The following is a 16,017-nucleotide window of genomic DNA, read 5'->3' on the forward strand; positions in this document are numbered from 1 at the left end:
GCATTCATAATAACCACATGGGCACAACATTTCTAGGAAAAATCAACTTCTAATTGAAGGTACTTTAGCTACAAAAATAAGAGGGGTTTGCACCTACATCATGCAAAAGATACTACATGATGTGGTCACGCCTACCATTCTTTGAACCAGAATGCACCTCCATCGATTCCTCATAAAGCACAGAAAAGAAGCAAATGACTACGTACATTCAGGAAAAGACACAGCTGATAACGGAGATGCAAGTCCATATTAATAATGGAATTCTAAATCCAAAGGCTTCCTTAAGCAGTTCCATTTTCTGGAGTGACTGAGGCATTCAGGAAAAGTGAGGTGATTGCAAAACTGGCTTTCTATCTCCAAATACCTAGAATTTAAAAGTGTGAGACCTACAGTAAAAGCCAACCATTTTCTGGCAATATCTTCAAATTACAGCATTGCAGCTTCTCCACATTGCCTTGCAATGCAAATGTGGAAATGAGCTTGCACCAGAACATACTAATCAAGAGATGAGAACAATAGTCCTTTAGAAATTGAAATACTAGGAATTTGGGTGGTTCTTCATTAAGGTCAAAAATGAATCATTTAGTGGAATTCATCCTCTAAAAAAAAACATGTAAAAGGAAAAAATCCAATAATTACCTTCTGACTCTATCATACAACACTGTCAGTTTTTCCCAGCTGGTTATCCAGTGACACATCCAGACAAAGAGACATCACTCAAGTCTGGCAGGATCCAACTCCCCATCTATCCAGACATGTCATTCAGGAAGTAAATCTCTCTTGCTCCTACATTTGTGGAAACTGGGGTTTTTCTTTAACCCATGCTTGTCATGCACCAATAAACACTTACCAAGCAGCACCATTGTCCACCTGAAATATGAAAATATAATCTAAGACCAGCTTTTGACTAGGCAAATTGGTTTAGAGCCAAGCCATAAATTCCAGGTGAGCAAGTAGTCCAAACCTCTAATATACTTCTCTGGCTTTAAACATTGCATAAAACAGAACAGGAAAACTTTACAGCTTTGAGCCCATGATCCTTTCCAGCACTACTAGAAGTTCACTGTTTTACATTATCTTTCTGGGGCAATTTAGAATTAGCCACAGATGTCCTAAAAGACAATTAGAATTAGGAGATTGACTGAGTAGAGATGGAACATATTTTCATTCCACCATCCATGGTGCTCCCTTATTAACATTACAAATCTGCGCAGATTTTTAGACAACACAGAACACTGAAAGAAAAAAAAAAGTCATAAAAAGAGATCTTGGAGATGTTCTGGTCACTTAATCTCACTGAAGGGTCACACTCACTCTCAAATTATTTTCGTGTTACTTCCAGAGACGTCCAGGTAAGAAAGAGATGACAGGACAGGAGAGGAATCCCACATAAAAATAAATTCATTTTCCTCATAAATTTCTTCATTCATAGCTCTACAAAGTCTACCAGGCAGGTCTAAACAATTCTCACACAAGATGATAGAAAAAACAAGAGACAGACTTAAGGAAATAAGGAAATGTAAAATATAGATACAGAATACAATTACTAAGAAAGAATTACGTGAAACTGTTGCAAAGTCAAGCAAGAGTAAGTTACAGATACAAATGCACTAGAATTAAACCAGCATTTAATACTTTTGCAGCAAGAGTCATGAGCACATGTTGTTTAAAAAGAAAAAAAAAAAAGGTTCTTTAAATTCAATGTGCCAAAATCTAAATAAGATGAGCAAAAAATTCAATAGCAAGCCAAAACATTTGACTTGCTGCTTTACTATGTAGCCAAGGAATTTCTTGTGTCATGGTAGGGAGGGGGTTAAACTACCAGAAATTTAAATGTGCCATGAAGCACATCTTGTTTATGTGAGGATTTCAAGTTCAGGTCTCATTCTGTAATCCTCGAGAGAACTACAGCTTCCAGTTTCATTGCTACCTCACGACATTAGTTTCATAGCCTTCTGTCTTCCAAGGCAGGAATGGTACTTTCTGTTTTTTACAGCACATTGTAGAAAAATGAAATAAAGTAGTAGAAAAAAAACCCCAAACTGCTCTGGATAATCTGTGCTGCCACATATTTCCCTACTGTCTTCAGCAGGCAATAAAATAAATAAATAAATAAACCCCACCAACTCCCCTCCCCAAAAACTCCCATAAACATAAAAAAAAACCCCAAACAAAAAAAAACAAACAACTTTCTTTTTTCACCTTTTGAAGTAAGAACCACAATTCTGGTTGCACCTGTCCGTGGTGTTCCCAATATTGTATCACATCAAGAGCAGCAATCAGTCCACAGTGTTTGTAAATTCTGATTTGGCCTTTCCTCTCTCAGAAACAAATGAACGTACACACAAAAGCAGTAAGTTCATCCCTTGCAGGCCCAAATAAGAGACCACAGATTACAGTGCAGAGAGCCCATCTCGCTTTCACAGCATTCAGAAGCTTGAGCTTGCACTCCATGATTTTTTTTTTTTTCTTTTTTTTTTAACATACAAACATAAACCATGTTAAGGGTGACTCACAGCCATAATCACATTCTAATCACAGTACTGGAAGCAATAAGTTTTGCTTTTTGTATGGCTAGCAATCATTGTACCAAAATATATGCACACATTCAACTTACAGCAAATTTAAGTGCACTATCTAATCAAGTGAAAAGTAAAAATCAAGAGCTTTGCATATCAAGTATATATACATGATTTTATATTTTTTCTACCTTAAGACATGTCCTTTGTAGCTTGCATACAAGCTAGTGCTTACATACTCACAGACAAGCTATTAAGACAACAACCAGCTATGTTAAGTGAACACTTAGAGGTTTTCAGAATCAGGGCCTACAAGGGAAAGCACACAAAGATACCAGATTTTCTGTCTAGTAGCTCAAATTACATTGAAGGTGCCACAAAAATAATAAATAAAAATTCAAGAGCTACATACAATTTAACAGTAAAAGACAGTTTAGCTCCATAAGGCCTCCTTAAAAGAGCACAGGCCCCCCCTGAAGGTATGTAACACCTAAGTACGTTCTCCTTGAGGAGCTGTAAACATGAGATCTATTTACATCTTAAAATTAAAAGCAAAAGAATGCAGTGAAACAAAAGACACACAGCAAATCTAGCAGTAAACTCCAATTTCTTAAAAAAAGACACTGCCCCTTCCTCTGCCCCTTTTTCTTAGTCTTTGCAGAAGTTCAGCTAAAGTAAAAGAATAATTTGAACTTAAATTCGGTAGAACTTTTTAAATCAGCAGAATTAATTCTTCTAATTTAAGAAGAACTTAAATTAGGTCCCAAAAATGCATCTTTCATACATTAATTTCAAATAAGAAAAAAAAAAAATTAAAAAAAGTAAATAACTCAGTGAATATTACTAAACACACAATTTTCTTTTTTTTTTTTTAAGTGGCAACACAGTAGAAGAAATTACTAGTAGTAGGGAAGCAGCCCAGTATTTCTCTGCTGATGAAAGCTGTGCCAAAGCACAGATGGTCTTATAAACTTTCCAGATATAGAGCGCAGGTTATTTTTAACATTTTGCACCTGCATATTTCCCTCCTTAAAAATCCTTCTGTGGCAGAAGAGCCACAAAACACAGCTTGTTCCTCATGCAAAACCTCCACTCCTATATTTATCTTCTTCTCCATCCACCCTTCCCATGATATCTGCAAATAGAGTCAGATTGAGCTGTGAAAAAACAAACACAAAATTTACTAGCTGAACCACAAAAGGAAGTTGTCTTTTTCTCCTTGCTCACAGTCTCAAGCTAGGGCACAGGAAGCCAGCATACACACCACTAGCCTGGCAGACAGCTGAGGATGGGGTAGGCACAAAGCAGCCTGGCTGAGCACAAGGGGGAAAAATCCTGAAGAAACTTCTGGGGAGCTGGAAGCTTCTAGAGCATCTCTGGATATGTCGACACCACTCACTGCAATGACATGCAACAGTAACAGCTGGTGGAATTGAAAGAACAAGTTCAGGTGCAGGAGGCAGCTTACCCATAGGAAAGAAGCATCCTGCTACACATAATACACTACCCTGGCTTTTCTCTGGACTGGTGCAATCCTAACCAGCGTTACGAGTCATTGCTGTTACTGACTACACCAAGCCCAAAGAAGCAAAGAGAAAAACAGCCTACAAAGATCTAGTCCTTATATACATCATGACCTCTTACATTGCTCAGGCAAAGTGGAAAGCTCTGTTTTTCTCACTCTTCTTTCCCTGCATGCTGATTCCTCCAAATTATTGACCCAGGTGATGGAATTTATGATAGTAGATGCTTGATTTCATTTCTAATTCCTTGTGTAGACATAAACTTGCTCTAACTAATTTGAGTATATATCAGCACAAACTCCTGTGAGGACATCTTCAATATGGGTCTAATTTAATGGATTATTACATTCTAAGCTAACAATGTTCCTAGCTGATTTACATTAACCTGAAATAAACTTAGATTATGCTGAAAAAAGAGTGGCTGCAGAGCCTATTGGACTAGTTTAATGAAACTGATTTTAAATTACGCCTTAATTTAAGGAGATATAGTAATGCATATAAACAAGCCCTCAGCAATGCTCTGAATACAAAGACAAAAAGAATGAATATAAAAAGCTACAGAATTTAATAGGTCGTACATCTCAGCTTCTCAAAGCCCAGCTCTGAAGAGCTCAACATCGAGTCTGACCAAGTAGTTAGTCAAGGAGAATAAATACAGTATAAGAAACAAAGTAATTAATCTTAATTTCTATATAGATTTCTTTTAAATTATGCAAATTCGAAGACTAAGTATTTCTCCAAAACTTAGTGAAAAAGGGAAGGGCATATACATGAGACTACACACATTTGCTCCAGCATAATATGGGAGAAGTTGCCAAATTCATCACTGTGAGCTTGATTCTAATGCTCAAGAAGTTTAATCTGAGATACCATCAATTTTGTACTGGAAAGCAATCAAAGAACAGAAGCAAGAGAGATTGGGGTCATGTGTTTACTCTGTAGCTAAAATTATGAAATTCTGTCTTCTATTAAGTTTTTGTTCTTTGGACACAAAAAAAAAGTGCAGAACTATAAAAGCAGGGCTGATAGTTACACATATAGAGAAAACGAAATATTAACTACTTTGGCACAGTTTACTTAACTTATGCTGTGTTTCAAATAAGGGAAGAAGGTTCTTAGTCATTTCTGTAATTTTTATCTCCCCCAAGGTATAGTTCATTATGCTGAAACAGAGTGCAAACAAAATACAATAATGAGAAAATGGTGGTATAAAACATTGTATTGTACTGGGGAGAAAACTAGACTTCCCTATCTTCTCCAATGCATGCTCCATTTTTTTCTTAGAGTAGGTTCATATATAATTTTAAGAGTTTAGAAATAAAGCTTTCCATATTACTACCTGTTTAATGTCAGCTGCTCACTATTTCATGGTAGGCATTGTGACAGTCTAATACCACAAGACAAGATACTCCTACTACTTTTCTAGTTTAGTCAAAACTAGAGATCACAGACCTTAAGGTTGAGCTCAAACTTTGAGAGCTAACTCTCTTCTTTCTTTACATGCTTTGACTCTAAATGAATCCAATCAAACAAAAAACCCTTACTCCTTCTTTCCATGGATACATAGCACATGCTCATCCTTGCTCTTGTTCTCTAATCTCCTCCCTGTTTGGGCAAAAGTATGGAGGCAGAGCATGACATGTTCACCTTTCACAGATAAGGGCAGGTCCTATAAGACTGTGGGCAATAACTAATTAAAACAGATGAAGATCTACCCCTAGATACAGTCCATGCCTCCCCACTCTCAAAAAAAAAAAAAAAAAAAAATCATAATTTTATTATATTCATGACTCCTGGGAGAATTGAACTGCATTAAATTATAATTTAAGTTGGTCAATTAATTTATGTTAGATATGACTCTCGAACAACAAATATCACAGCAAACTACAGTCATGACATACAGCCATCCTGTTTCTTTACTGAATTCTCCCACTGCTCTACTACATTAATCCAGGTTTATGGCTGCTTTGCACCACCAGAGCAGCATAAAGTAGCCAAAGCCTATTAATGACTAGGGCCTAATACATTTAGCAGAATGTTCTTGGGGTTTCTTAACCTGTTTGGGTGCGTGAAGAAGGGACTATGAAACCCAGCAGTGTATTCACCAAACACATAACAATTTGGATTAAAACTAGGTAACACAGCAGGCAGAGCTTATTAACCTAAATCCTTTAGCACTATCAACCCAGGTGTTAACACAGACAATTTTGTTCATTCTTTATCATTTTTTCCCCCTAATTCTCTATTTCTAATTTGGCACATAATTAAGAATAATCATTGCTGACTTCTAGCATTGTAGGACACATCGAAACCCAGACCACCTATATTCCACATGATGTCCAACATTCTATACCTCAGATATTGAAAATAAATAGGACCATCTGTTCTCCAAAGTGAGGATGGTCTTGAAGCAATAAAAACCAACTGGATCTTTTGCAACAGAATTCCCTGTTAGCACCTACGTATAGGTAGTTCTGCACATTCAGAAGCCAAACACCTAAGCACCTACTTCCCACATAAACTCTGTCCCAGTTCAGAGAGAAATGAAACTCTGATTCACTTGGAGAAGTCCTTGAAGGAAGCTGGAAGGCCAAGTTCAAAGAACACTTAACACACAGGTGGGTGTTATACCCACAATCACACCCACGTTTAACTTATATGAACAGCACTGAGATCCACACAGAGTAAATCAGAAAGAGCCACCTGCTTTTAAAGAAAAATAGGAGAAATGGAACTCCAAAACGTTCTGAGTGCTGCTTTCAGACACCTACTTTTAAACCACTGCTTCATCTAAGCTGGGCCCTTCCTTAGAAGGTCTGACCTGCAAAACCCATAACAACTTGGAAATGCAGTTAGTACAGCAAATCACTTTTGGAAAAAACATACTTTCATCCCACTCCAATCTTGTTATGCCATATAAAAGGGCTGGTTTTATACAAATGTAGTCCAAGCATCTCTTTGACTAAGAAGAAAGGCACAAGACCTGCAGACAGGCTTCCAAAGAGCCTTTTGCAAACTGTAGTTGAAGTGAAAAAAAAGGACACCTCTGCGTGTGGCGAATGAGGCAGCCACATTAACAAAGACAGCTGTTAATGAAGGCAGGCCCTCGAGACTAAGCTGTCTGGAGAGCCTTACCAGCCCTCACAAAAATCTACTGCATCAACCAGCCTCCTCCTGAGGAGGGAGAGGTGGCCGGCTAGCACCCATGGGAGGTGAGGGGAAAAGCACAGTGGTCCAAGGTCACTCACCAGGGAGAGGACAGGGAACCCCAAGGCAGAGGACAAAAACTGAGGTAAGCTCAGACTTCCTGTCTCAGCTTTACATCTTTTCACATGCTGTATCTCTAAGAAAAGCACAGAATTTCACCCAGAAAAATGCTGTCTGGAAACAGAGCAGTGGACAGAAGGCTACCTTTGTGTTTGCAAACTGGGCACAGTTCCACATTTACTAACTTCACATTTAAAACCATTATTTCTATTTGCTAAAATGCTAAGACAAATAAAGTTCAGTCTGAGACTGTTTGTTTTGACTGTTCAGCTTCGGGTATTCATATTTGGTGGCTGCTCATTTGTTATTTTTGCCATGGCTGAGATTACAAACATTTTGAGGAGCAAAACAGTTAGGGCAGAATGTAAATCACCTTCCTAGCTTGTTCTCCCAGTAAAACTTAAAGCCTATTCCTGTTGAAAAGCTGACATACTCTGCAGTTTAATCTTGAAACAGATCCAGCCTGGTAAAACAGTGTCAGAAGTTCAAGGGCTTGAGCTGTAGCCAAGAAAAAGGAAACTTAGCCAAGGTGCTATACAAGTACATACACAGTCTATGAATAAAAGGAGTAACTGTCCTTTCATCTGAGGGAGGTGAGGAGAAGCAGATGAAAAGTCCCACTAGCTATGTGACTTAGCCTAGTTAGAGTTTAGCAGAGCTTAAAACACCATGTGAAAAAAGTAATAAATTCCTGTCTTTCTGAGGAGGTCTGACTTGAGACATTTTAATATTTTACATGCATATGACATTATCCCATGCTCAAGACACCAAAAGCATACAAAATCAGAGTAGAAGCTAAAATAGCTAAGTGGTAAAACCGGCCACAGTTTACAGAAATTGGTTACACTGGAGAATTGGTGTAGGACCCCTATGGAGGTCTGGGATATCTAACTCTGAGTCTTCCCAAAACTCCAGTGTCTGTCAAGATGCACTTATACACAGTTCTCAATAGAATGATTTATGCCATTTTTTTCAGAATATCATCAGGAATCACAAAAGCTGAGTCAGTTCACAGCTGCAGACAGCCACAAAGATTAACCTCTCTCTTGCTGCTACTGCTAGCAACAGAAGATGAATGAAACCTATGTAAAGTTGGAAATCATGAGTATTTTCCAGAGCTGCAAGACCATATTAGTAATGATGTAGTAAGAAAGTTGCAACTGGTATCACTTTGGGGCCAAAGTATGGTTTAAGTTATAGACTGTAGCAGTAATAGACCACTCTACCAAATCACATAAGTGCATGGCCTCAGGAGATCCTTGGAAGGATGTGAATTACCACAACCAGTGCCTCTCTAAACTGGCTGCTTTGCTTTCCCTGACAAGTTGCTCCACTTTGGTCAATAGAACACAAAACTTCTAAAATTTTCAATTCTGCAGTATTTGCAAACCAGGATTTCTTCTGTGCCTGCCAGCAGTAAAATAGTGAAGGCTACTACCATCATTCTTCCAAAATACCAGTGTTGTCCAAACTCTCAATTTTTCCAGCTGGGTGACTCCTCTCCTATATCCATTTTGTTCAAGAAAATTTTTGATGCATCATAGACCCCTGATGAATCCAGTAAGGCTGTGGAGTAGGAACAGTGCATTCTCATGAACTGTTAAATACTTGGTAACAACGATACAGATTTCCTTTGGTAGGAATAAAAAAATAGAATACAACTTAGAAAAACAATCAAAAGAAAATCTGGCTGACTATTCTTATATAAAAGATCTACAAAAGATTTTTAAAAAGCAGTACAGAAGACTTAAAATTTGTAGTTCAAAAACTTACAAGCACATATAAAAAAAATCCCACACATTGATCTATCTGATGTCTAGTCTCTTCCATTTATGAAAACAAGTTTGGAGTGAGCCTTAAAAATATTCTATAAACATATATTTTGGAAATATATTTTCCCTCATAGAACTAAAAGAGATTTTGGTGCATGGCACACTTTAAAACATAGCCCACTATCTTCACTGAAAAAACATCTCAGATGCTTGTTTGGACGTAAGGCATTATCCAAAAGACTTTCAATGGAGAAAAGATGAACATCAGCAACATTGTTAAAGATAAAAATAGACCATATTAATGGATAAACAGAGTACCTTGGGGGGCAGGGATGAGGGGAGGTGTGTTTCTTTGTTTTTAACTTATTTGGAATAGCTGTAGATTTGGATTTAGGTTTCAATTAATTATCATCTGCTTGTAAAGAAGCTAAAGAAATCTCTGATCTTAAAAGGAGTCTTTCTATTCAAAGTTGAAGACGTGCATGCTAAGAAAAAACAGTACATAAAATCATGTTGTATCTTTTTAGTAACACATGAAAGGTGTGAAATCAGCAAGCCACATTTTCATTGTATGCCACACGACAGAGCCAAGATTACAGCTGGTTTGCCTAAGCATGTGGCTAAAATGAATCACGATCACAATATTCACCAGAGACATCCATAGTTCAGTTTTTTGATGTCCACACCATTGGACAACAGTTTTAATCCCCCCATCTTATGCGAAGCTGAGCTGACTGCCAGTCTCAAGGCTGGAATATAGGGCTCTTGTAATGCATTATGCATTGCTATACATTAAACTCCTGTTGCTGTTTTATTTGTTTTGAAGGCACCACCTAAGCAGCAAGTGCTAATTCACATTCCTCTATCTTTGAAAATAATAGGATCAAACGGGCAGTGCACAGCTAAATGTGCAAAGAATAGTTCCAGGTCAATTGTGTATAACCTGCTCCACTCCCAAACAGGATTTTCTTATAATCTAAATCAACACAGTTGCAATTGCTCTTTTAATCACCAGTATTCATCAGCTTTCTGGGCAAAATTTCACAAGGCAAAAACCTGTCTCCATTTCAGATTACCATCACTTCCTGTCATATATTTTTCTCCAAACTAGCAGAACAAATGACTGCTAGGGTTAAGAGATTAGCTCTCCAAGCAGTTATATTTTAGTGAAAAACAAAGCCACAAAACTAGAAAGATGTTATGTCAAATAAGTATATTTAGTTCAGGCAATTACTTACAAACCATTTTATGCTTTAAAGCATTTTCTTTCACCACAAGACATTGGGTAAATGAAACAGCTTCAGCTCCAAGACTGGTTGTTATATTTCTGGTCTGAGATTTCCCAGGCACAAATATATGCAGAAGAGAGCACAGCTGCTCTGTACCATGCAGTAAATCCAGCACTTTGGAGATGCACTGGATTTGCTGTACATGCACAAATTAACTCTAAGTCTCCTGCTTCTTTGAACAGCCAGAACTGCTGCGACACTGTGAGACAGTCTACATATTCACAGCAGACACATTTAAGATTTCTAGAGCTGAAGAGGTCACTTACAGCTACTGCAGAGCAGCTACGAGGTATCAGACTGCTTTATGTCCAACGTCCAGACAAACAGAGTATCCTCAGAGTATCCATCTGAACAACAACGATTCCTCAGGGCATTTTTGAAAAACATTCAGAAAAAAAGAATAAAAAAAAAAAAAAAACCCAACTTCTAAGGGTAGAACCAAACCAGGAATAGCAGTTACACAAATAATCCAGTTCAAGTGATGGATAGAAGCCGAATGTAAATCTAAGCTACAATAGCAAAGATGGATCAAACATGAGCTGGAAGATTTCTTATCCAAATAGGAAGGGTCTTTTGGTTTATTTCCCTTTGCATTTACTTTGATGGCAACAAAGACAGGAAAAGATATCCGCACTATTTTTTAAACTAGATGTAAGAGTCAAAAAAGCGAAAAGGATTAAGAGTTTGGCATTCCTGAAAGATGGCAGCCCTTATTAATCTGCTTCATCACAGCACTTTATATGGCACGTGAAAAAAAAATGTGCTAAGGGGAAGTTAAAATTGATGAGTCATATCATCAAAAATACATTCCTGGAAAACTTGAAGATAGATAGATAGATAGATAGATAGATAGATAGATAGATAGATAGATAAAAATCTGAAATATCACCCATCAGAAAACTGTGAAGTACAAAATGAAACGCTGCTTTTAGCTGCCTTAACAGTGCTCCTGTAATGCCTTCAGGCCTCACTCCTTCACAGAACACACTCACTTGCTTTTTTTGCTTGCAAAATCGAAGACGGTAGCTCAGATGATATGGTTATTACTTTTCCTCACTACATCATTCTTTGTTCTTTTCTAGAACTTTTCATAATCTGTACTTGCCTACAGGCTATTCAGGATTTCACCCAGCTAACACTAGATGGTGGTGTGATGCACGGAATTTTTTTGATTGCAGACTGATCCATTCTTTTGGGGAAAGGAAAGTCATAATAAGTCTTTATTCCAATGGACTAATGTTGAAATAATTAGGATGGCGTATTTAGGGGGGGGGGGAAAAAAAACAACAAAACAACAAAACAACAGCCATAACTCTCCATTCCCTGATTTCTTTAAATGGTAATTCGATTATATTCATTCTGTCCTAAATTGGGGATGGTAACCTTAGGTAATTAGAATTGCAAGATGGGAAATTACACTCTCTTTTACATCTCTCCATCTTTTAAGAGTTTTCCATACCAAAAGAATCACAACTGACATTTTCCTAAATTTGAAGTGGGGGAGGAAAAAAACCCTTTGCTGCAACAAAAGGCCGAACTCTTGGCACTGAAAGAAACTGCTCTAGGGAACAGTTGCTCCAACAGTCCCCCTTAGGTCTTCGTACCATCTACAGAAAGACTGCCTAAAAAGGAGTGCCATGCAGCAAACCCTTGTCTCTTCCCTGTGCTTCCCAGATCATATATTCAAATCTGTTTGAAGTAGAAGAAAAAAAAATAATCTCTCACCTGTCACTGGAAACTGAAGGAGTGAAGTCACTTTTTTAAACATCAGTTTTAGCTACTCATAGTGATCTGTTCATGGAAATTTAAATACCACTATAAATATCATTGTGGTAAAAACTTTAATCTGAACTACCTTAGTAACATTTTTCTCTTTCTAAAAGATTTAAAGAGAAGGAAAAGTTTCATTTGATTAGTTTTTTAAAAGTTCATTTGCATATGTTCTACTTTCTTCTTGAACAAGAAAAATCTTAAGTTTCCATGACTGTCAGGCCATTTTAATGAGTTGAAGAAAGTGTTTTCTTATAAATTATTCATCTCTTTCCTCCCCTATTTTCTTTTTAGTTTCTTCTTTTCTTGCTATATTATATTAATATTCTATATCCTCTGCAACAAAATCCTTACTTCAAAATTACCACATGACTTTTCCACCAAAAATGTGTAATAAATTGACTGCTGTACAGAATTCTGCCTGCAATTTCAATGTACTGTATACAATTCATCCTTTTTCATCTGTCCTCCTTTTTAATTTCTTTCTTTTTAACTGGTGGGAGGACAGAGTAAAAGGAAGAGAGGAATCTGAGATTGATGAAGTAGCCTTGGGAGTGTGAAGGTTCAAGAAACGCCTAGTAGCTTTCACTTGTCTGCAGCACTGGCTAATATCATGTGCTTCAAGTAAAATACCTAACATTGTCAAAAAACATAAAGGATCTGACTAGTATAGGAAGAAAAATCACTGAACCTATCTAAAGATCTATTTATATCCTGAAGCATGAGAACTAATAGTCTGGTAATTTTATTCCAGCTAGTGAAACAGCAGACTCTACTTTTATATACATGATAAATGAATTTACCCCACCAGTGATTTAGAGTCCTACTGGGATAACCAGAGATTAAGTAGTCTTAGTCTACAATAAATTACTCCATTGCTTTTGGCTAAGTAGAACAGACTCTCATAAACATGTTTTCTTCATATACCAGTTATTAGAAAGACAATCACAAATAGTGAAGCTTTAACACAAAATAAGCAGCTGAACAGTTTTGGTAAATATTAATGGTACTTATTAGTCCTTTGGAAACATTCACATCTATCAAATATGCATTGGAAAGGTCACACTTTACAGGAAAGCGATAATACAACTCCCAGAAGGAGATGTGAAGCTGAATTACTCAAAACCTTATCTTCATTCCTAGAAATTATCAGAAGGTGCCTAAAGCTAGAGAAATTATCAGAAGGTGCTTAGCGTGACCAGCAGGTTGAAGAAGGTGACCCTGCCCCTCTACTCTGCTCTCGTGAGACCCCACTTGGAGTACTGTGTATAGTTCTGGTGTCCTAAACACAAGGACATAGAGCTGTTGGAGCAAGCCCAGAGGAGGGCCATGAGGATGATAAGGGGGCTCGAGTACCTCCTGTCTGAAGACAGGCTGAGAAAGTTGGGGCCGTTCAGCCTGGAGAAGAGAAGGCTGCATGGAGACCTCATAGCAGCCTTCCAGTATCTGAAGGGGGCCTACAAGGGTGCTGGAGAGGGACTCTTCATTAGGGACTGTAGCGATAGGACAAAGGGGAATGGGTTTAAACAGGGAAGTTCAGGTTAGATATAAGGAAGAAGTTCTTTACTGTGAGGGTGGTGAGGCACTGGAACAGGTTGCCCAAAGAAGTGGTAGATGCTCCATCCCCGGCAGTGTTCAAAGCCAGGTTGGACAGAGCCTTGGGCAACACAGTCTAGTGCAAGGTGTCCCTGCCCATGGCAGGGGCGTGGAACTAGATGATCTTAAGGTCCTTTCCAACCCAAACCATTCTATCATTTTATGATTCTATGAAAGCTAATAATTAGTACTTAGACTTTAACATCTTCTCTCCCACTATGAAGATTATTGTGTCCTGTTCTTTCTGGGGATTTATACTCATTTACATTCTACAGCTTGTTTCTTTAGAGAAACAACCTGAGCATGAAGGAGCAATGAGTAGAGGCTACATATCAAGAAGGGTCTTAGAATTTCACTAGTAAACTGCACAGCAATTAAGATCCACAAATGTGAAGGTCAGATAGAAAAAAAATCCAGGGAATTCATCTTGGATGGGTTCCAGAAGCGAGGAAGAGAGAAAAGTAATAGAAGTGTAAAATCTTGTAAATTGATTTATTACAATAGTGCTTGAAGCTCAAAGGATGGGGCATAGGATGAAAACAAGTAGCTGAAGCTCCAAAGAGCATATAAACTATGTATTAGATACATACAGAGTAACGGAGTGATAGAACTTGTACAAAAAGGGGGGGGGGAGAGGGGGAGAACCAAACCAAAAAATGGACAGTGAACAAAAAGCCCACCAGAACATAATGACAGCAAACTGCACATTAAACCAAAACATATGAGGAGTAGTTTCATTGATTGTTAGGCTACAATAGATACAGCCCCCACAGAATACCAGTATCTGGAGCAAGTCACCATGATGTAAGTTCCCTTAAAATTAAAAGTTGATGTTAATCACAGTATTACTACATAGAGCAGCTTGAAGTAGTTAAAACGTAAGTCATACTCTCAACTTACCACACAGGAACACACAAAACCGCAGAAAAGTTGTCCATAGTTTTATAAGTCTGCCTTTATCGGGATATCTGTGCATCTTAGCCAAATGATTACTGAAGTATTATTCTAATTCCACTTCTGTTCCCAAGGGAGCCTATGTCTCACCATCTTCTGAAAATATTCCATTTCAAACTTAAGTAAACCCAGAGAGTCTATGCTAATACATATAGAAGACTCTGTCCCATGCACATAAAAGCTCAATTTTATACCCAAACTGAGGTAGTAAATCTGTTTCTATTAAACAGATTAAATTTCTTCTGATAGTTTGCTGAATATTTGGAGGGTTTTTTTCCTCTCACTCACTGAACACTTTTTTTTTTTCTTCTTCTCTCCAAAGAAGTAGACAAAGATCTTTCCTTAGATTTAGCACAGCATATAAAATCCCTGGTTCTTCACATGTAATTTCCCAGTTTGCTAATAAGTGCCCAAATGCCTACTTGAGATGATCTCCTACAGCCAGACAATCAGAGCTGTTCTAGTTTCTTCTGAGCTTCACATAGCTTCTCTATTTAATTAACTGCAAGTGCTGTATTCTCCAAGGAAGCAGAGGGAGAGTTTATTAGGTGGTGTGGTATAAATTACTATGTAATTTGAACAGAGTGGAAATCCAAGACAGTTTGTGTGCAAGACATCTTTAACACCCCTACTGCTTGAGAGGCGAAAGGCCAAAACTCGGTTTCCAGCTCTTATTTAAGACCACATGGCAGTGTGATACCTCAGCATCTCTAGCAATTTGATCCATTAGGTATGCACACAAAGACAAGCTCCCAAAGGCTTTGTACAGATTTTTAGAGCTTAAATCTAAACTACCATCCAAAAAGCCTCACATTCTTGCTTGTTGCCTAGGTGAGAAACTCAGAAAATCTCCCCTTTCGGCTGAAAGCTTTTAAAGTTGCACCTCCATGATCCAACCCTCAGGAGCCAGATACATAAATCCCAAGTCTCTAAGCAGAGGGCCTCGTAACACCCTTGAGATAACAATCTATTAAATATGTTCCAAACACATCTAATGGACAAGAGCAACTGTATTGGCTTTAAATGACTGTCAGAATATCACTTCTGCATTAGAGGATAGCTTAAATAATTCTAACAGCCCTCCAGCAAAGTGAGAAACAAGTCAATACAATCTTCATCCAAAGAGGATTCAAAACCACATCATTCACTGCTGATGATGATACCCAAGCGAGCATCCTGTAGAGAAGGCTAAGTAGAAGAATGAAGGCAAACCTTTTTGCAAAATCATGCTAAATTAAGGTGCCACAAGGAAAGAATGATGCTGCAAGTCTTGATCATGACACCCTGCCAGAAAATGGAACAGTGGCCCTAGGCCTGCGCTCATTAC

At 37.9% G+C, this 16,017-nt stretch overlaps 1 protein-coding gene across 1 annotated transcript in view; it reads right to left on the reverse strand.

Moving 5' to 3' along the window:
* Positions 1–555: 555 nt before the first annotated feature.
* The window catches only part of ZBBX (zinc finger B-box domain containing), a 61,802-nt gene continuing 46,340 nt past the window's right edge, over positions 556–16,017 (reverse strand). The window contains exon 21 of the transcript XR_003992751.1: positions 556–870. The gene's annotated coding sequence lies outside the window, so the exon portion shown is untranslated. The remainder of the gene's footprint in view (positions 871–16,017) is intronic.

Source organism: Strigops habroptila, chromosome 8 (genome assembly GCF_004027225.2).
Source record: "Strigops habroptila isolate Jane chromosome 8, bStrHab1.2.pri, whole genome shotgun sequence".
Lineage (NCBI taxonomy): Eukaryota > Metazoa > Chordata > Aves > Psittaciformes > Psittacidae > Strigops > Strigops habroptila.